Here is a 6,403-nt window from a genome sequence, read left to right on the forward strand (position 1 = left end):
TAATGCAAAATGTGAAAAATTAAGTATAAAATATCTTTATATATAAAATATACTCTGAATATAACTAATGTTACATTTATATTGTTTTACATGTATGCAAATGGTTGTGTGCATCTATTTATGTAATTATTATAGTTTATATATATATATAAATTCATTTAATCTTCTTAATCATCCCAATGGTAACCACTAATCTACCATCTTACAGATGAGGAAAACTGAGGCACAGAGAGGTAAAGGACCTGGCCCAAGCAAGTCACATAGCAAGCATCAGTGCTAGGATTTGGAGAAAGAAGAAACAAACAAAATTATTCCAGAAACTGAAGTGAAAAGAGCTGAAAGAAAACATCATAGGAATCCGAGAAATGATATGTATGTAGCATTCATTGTAGATTGCAATTTTCAAAGGATGGGGTCAGTTAAACTAACTTAAACCCTGCTCCTCATGTTACAGCAGAGTCTGTAGAAGCCAGGGAGTTCTCACCTAAGGCTCAGGTGAGAGCAAGAAGGTTTTAAAGCCTCCTGTGGTCTCTCTATCCCTGCAGGGAGGTAAAGAGTCCTTTACTTCCTGGCTCCAGAATCCTCGCTCTTAACCAAAGCAGACAGAACCACCCATATCAAGGCCTGCTGAACCCTCCATCCAGAGGTCTGAACGGGCTTCCAGGATCCTAGATCCAGGGTGTACTTCCTTTAGCCTGCAGAGATGACATCAGATGAGAAGCTGAAATCAGCTGGCCAGGGAAACCAAGGTGTGAGTCCAAAAGGTTCAGGCTCTGAAACAGATTCCAGGTTTGGGGCTTTAGGCCAGCCCCTAGGAATACCAGACCATAGCCAAGAGATCCGAAAGGCAAGGAGGAGGCTGACCCTGCAGGGATCCCCAGCTGCTGAGGCTTCCCTCTGTAGGGTTCCTGGGTCTCAGAGTGTGTATGAAGGAAGCTGTTGGAAGGAATGAGCTAGCTTGAGCAGTACAATCTGGGCCAACAGGACCCCTAGGACTTTGCTACCCCAATCTCCTCCTCTTTCACTGTACTCCCTGGTAGCATCATGAGGTGAGGCTTCCAGCCCCACTGGCACAGTGCTGGAGTCCTTTTCCAGCACACAGGCAGGCAGTGGAGAACAACTGCCTTCTTCCGACTTGAGGCCTTGTTCTGAAACTGGGGATGGGAAGCTCTAACTTCACTTGAGAAAAGCTATCATAAGTTCGAGCGCTCAGGACTGCTGAACCAAGAAAAATACAGACAGAAACCTAAAAATGAATAAGCAACGAGGACATAGTGTGTACCAGCCACCAGGCTCCATGTGCATGAAGGGAGAGTCTGTTACTAATCTCACTTCATAGATGAGGAAACTGAGAGTTAGAGAGATTCAGGCATTTGTCCAGGTCACAGAGCTGATGAGCAGCGGAGCCTGTTCAAATCCAGACAGTGAAACTTTAGATTCCAAACTGTTACCTACCGCACCACATTCACATGCTCATCCTCATTTATTTGGCTAGAAATTGCTGGCAGCATTACTTTTTTTGGTCTCATACTTTCATGGTGGAAGGACACTTAGGTCCTAAAGAAAATTCTAAGATAATCTGAATGCAAAAAAGGATGTCCTGGCCAATTGGAGGTGTAACGTTTCTACTTCAATGGGAGAAAAGTTGCACAAGTTACATTTAAATTCAGCTTCAATTCAACTGGATATATGTGGTTTTGTTTGATATAAATCGGTTTGTTTTTTCCCAACCCTCTCGCTTCTCAGTTTATTCAGTACTGGCTGGTAAACTGATCCGAGAGTGGAGCTGAGCTCACCTCTATGTAAACGGTGTTTTATGTCAAAGTCCCATTTCAATGATCCTTCCCGTCCCTCGCCTTCTCAAAAATCTTGGTTAAGAATACAAGTACTTGTGGTTTTAAATATTCAGAACTGCTTTCACGTGTCTGGAAAATTAACTGGGCAAAAATTTCCATTCACCTCACAGGAAGTGCTTTGTGTTTGCTTTGAATTTTTTTTCATTCCATGACTTAAGAGGGTTTTGATTTGTGTGTGCAGATGCTTGGGGTGAGGGTGGGGCATGGAAAGTTGGTTACATTAAAAGCGTTTATTATTTCTTGCCTCCTGGGCACCAGAGTTCATAATGCAGCATGCCTGCTTTTCTGAAGGGCTGCAGGTGAATGTCTTTCTTTTGCTTTGCTTAGAACTTACTGGAAGCAACATTTGCCTGAGTAGAGGAGCTCAGACACCAGCACGATTGGGTCCAAGCAATAAGGTTAGAAAGCACCCCCAAAATATCTATGCTCTACCTAAGCTTGGTTTGCCATTCTGAAAGGGAGAGGCATCAAAACTGAGAGGTCCTTCCTAATCACAACTGCTTCTCCTCCTGTCTTGCCCATACTGTTGACTGGTACCACCAACCAGACTTCTCCCTTTTCCTGCTGATTCACTGATAACCCCAATTATTCTATTCCTTAACTGTCTCTCAGGTATTTTTAACTCCTCGCTTGCCAGGGTCACCGACTTAGATTAGGCCTCTGTCATTTCTATTCCCACTCTTGTCCCATTTCAATCCGTCTTCATGCTAGAACCAAAGTCATCTTTATAAAATGTAAATTGAATTCATCTATGCACCTGCCCCTCTCAGAGTCCTCCACTGGCTTCCACTGTTAATTAAGGCCCACACCCCTTACAAGACTCCTCGTGAAGGGCAGCTCCTTCCCCAGTTTGGCCTCATCTCTTGCCACATTTATTCTTTCTTCCTTCTGTACCAAATGTTTCCATCACATTGAATGACATGAAGTTCTCCAAATTCCTCAAACTTACTCTTCCTTCTACTGCCAGGAGCCATCATTGTGTCCATACTTCCCCTCCTCCCCACCCTCGCCTACCTTCTTTGGCAGATATTCCACCATCCTTCAGGTTTTTGCTTCCATACCCATCAATTCATCAAAGAAATGTTCCCCAACCAATGTCATTCACTCCCAACCACCCCCATAACTCGGGTCCATTTAGTGGCTTTTCTGCATCCTCCCAATGCTCCTCTGCATCCCCCATCCTAGAAATCATTATGCTACCAGTGGAAGGTATCCAAGTTACCAGCAGAAAATCCGTACAGGTCTGCAGCAACTTCAATCCTTGACTCATCAGAAAAAAGAATTCAACTGAGAAGCATAAGGCAGAAAAAGAGACAGAGGTAAGTTTCAGAGCAGGAATGTAAGTTTATTTTTAAAAGCTTTAGAACAGAAGAAAAGGGAAAGTATGCTTGGAAGAGGCCCAAGGTCAAGTGCAACGTTGATTTTAGGACTTTATAGGCTGACCCCTTTCACATGATTCTTCCCTTAAGGTGGACTGCCTGCATGTGCAGTGCCATCCTTAAACTTAGGAGGTGAGCACATGCGGTGTGTTTAGGGAACAGTATGCATGCCCATCTGAGGCTCTCTTCCCTTTGCTGGTGGTGTGCCCCACAAAGGTCATACTCTGCCATTTTGCCTCTTAAGGTGCATGTCCAGGAAGTCACTTCTACCTGGTACCTATATTCAATTAACACTTTAGTGCAGCAGGTCATCGGGAAATGACCACTCCCTGGCACCAGCAGCCAATTTATCACTTTTAGAGAGGCAATGTGATAATTGCTGAACCATCACCTGGCAGTCCTATGGGTTGGGGAAGAGCTGTCTCCTGCCTGACTCATGCCAGTCTAACTACCTGTAACAATGTAACAATTATACCACTGTAATGACCTGTTTGCTTTCTGCCAGCTTCTACTAAACTGCGAGAAACATAAGAACAAGAACTGAAGATGCCTTATTTGCAAGTCTATTTGCAGTGCTTTACAGCTAATCATTGAATGAACGAGTGTTCAAAAAATTCTTGACTATTGGAGGAACCATATGACCTTGGGAATGCTCATCAATGACAATTTTTCTTTTTTTTTTTTTAATTATACTTTAAGTTCTGGGATACATGTGCAGAACATGCAGTTTATGTAGGTATACACATGCCATGGTGGTTTGCTGCACCCATCAACTCATCATCTGTATTAGGTATTTCTCCTAATGCTATCCCTACCATAGCCTCCCACCTCTTCAACAGGACCCTGTGTGTGATGTTCCCCTCCCTGTGTCCATGTGTTCTCATTGTTAACTCCTACTTGTGAGGGAGAACCTGTGGTGTTTGGTTTTCTATTCTTGTGTTAGTTTGCTGAGAATGATGGTTTCCAGTTTCATCCATATCCCTGCAAAGGACATGAACTCATCCTTTTTTATGGCTGTATAGTATTCCATGGTGCATATGTGCCATATTTTTTTTATCCAGTCTATCCTTCATGGGCATTTGGGTTGGTTCCAATCTTTGCTATTGTGAACAGTGTCACAATAAACATTTGTGTTCATGTGTTTTATAGTAGAATGATTTTTAATCCTTTGGGTATGTACCAAGTATTGGAATTGCTGGGTCAAATGCTATTTCTGGTTCTAGATCCTCACACTATCTTCCACAATGGTTGAGCTAATTTACACTCCCACCAACAGTGTAAAAGCATTCCTATTTCTCCACATCCCCTCCAGCATCTGTTGCCTCTAGAGTTTTAAATGATCACCATTCTAACTGGTGTCAGTACAATTTTTCACTCTGAATCATAACGTGAGAGCAGAAAATTATTAAGATGTGTTTGTATTTCACATTGAAATTAATTGAATAAATATATATTCATCATCCTGATTCATCTTTCTGATCACTTGCCCATCTCTAATCATAAAACAAAATTACCTTCCATTTTGACAGCCAAATATTTTCTCATTTAAAGTTATTAATTAATCCATAAAGTCCAGAAAACTAATTATGTATTTCCATGAGGAGTGAAAAAAATCAGCATGAGATATGACTGCCAAATGATATGATTGAATTGATATTTTTTAACAAATATACAGCAATTTATTCATGTTGGCCTTCATTCCAATGATAGTATCATTGCTCAAAACATCAGTAAGGCACCGTTCTGAATCCCATTCCTTCCAGCCTCTTCAGAGTTCAGGCTCCCTTAGTTCTGTCTTTGGCCCCTGAATCACCATTCTACAGTTCTGTATTAGTCTATTCTCGTGCTGCTATGAAGAAATATCTGAGACTGGATAATTTACACATAAAGAGTTTCGACTCAGTGTTCCCCATGGCTAGGGAGACCTCAGGAAACTTACAATCATGACAGAAGGCACCTCTCCATAGGGCAAGAGGAGAGAGTGTGAGTGCCAGCGGGGGAAATGCCAGATGCTTATGAAACCATCAGATCTTGTGAGAACTCACTCGCTATCATGAGAACAGCATGGGGGAAAGCACCTTCATGATTCAATTACCTCCCATCAGATCCCTCCCATGACACATGGGGAATCTGGGGATTATGATTCCAGATGAGCTTTGGGTGGGGATACAGCCAAACCATACTGCCAAACCTGTCCCTGGCCCCTCCCAAATCTCATGTCCTCACATTTCAAAACACCGTCATGTCTTCCCAACAGTCCCCCAAAGTCTTAACTTATTCCAGCATTAACACAAAAGTCCAAGTCCAAATTCTCATTTGAAACAAGGTAAGTCCCTTCCTCCTATGAGCCTGTAAAATCACAAGCAGGCTACTTACTTCCTACATACAATGGGAGTGTTGTGGTTTGGCTGTGTCCCCACCCAAATCTCACCTTGAATTGTAATAATTCCCATGTGTCAAGGGCAGGGCCAGGTGGAGATAATTGAATCATGGAGGTGGTTTCCCCCATACTGTTCTCATGGTAGTAAATAAGTCTCATGAGATCTGATGGTTTTGTAAATAGGAGTTCCCCTGCACAAGCCCTCCTGTCACCATGTAAGACATGCCTTCACTTATCCTTTGCCTTCTGCCATGATTGTGAGGCCTCCTCAGCCATGTGGAACCATGAGTCCATTAAACCTTTTTTTCCTTTATAAATTACCCAGTCTTGGGTATGTCTTTATTAGCAGTGTGAGAACAGACTAATACAGGGGGTACAGGCATTGGGTAAATACGCCCATTCCAAATGGGAGGAATTGGCCAAAGTGAAGGGGCTACAGGCCCCATGCAAGTCCCAAATCCAATACAGCAGTCATTAAACCTTAAAGTTCCTAAATGATCTCCTTTGACTCCATGTCTCACATCCAGGGCATGCTGATGCAAGAGGTGGGCTTATAAAACCATCAGATCTCACGAAAATTCACTCACTATCATGAGAACAGCATGGGGGAAACCACCTCCATGATTCAATTACCTCCAACTGGGCCCCTCCTATGACACATGGGATGATGGGATTACAATCCAAGATGAGATTTTCGTGGGGCACAGCCAAGCCATATCAAGTTCCTTCCCTATGGTTTAAAACCAGATAGAATCTCTCCAATCATTCACACACACACACACACACAC

The sequence above is a fragment of the Sapajus apella genome, unplaced genomic scaffold (assembly GCF_009761245.1).
Source record: "Sapajus apella isolate SASKATOON/1434 unplaced genomic scaffold, GSC_monkey_1.0 scaffold10, whole genome shotgun sequence".
Classification (NCBI taxonomy): Eukaryota; Metazoa; Chordata; class Mammalia; order Primates; family Cebidae; genus Sapajus; species Sapajus apella.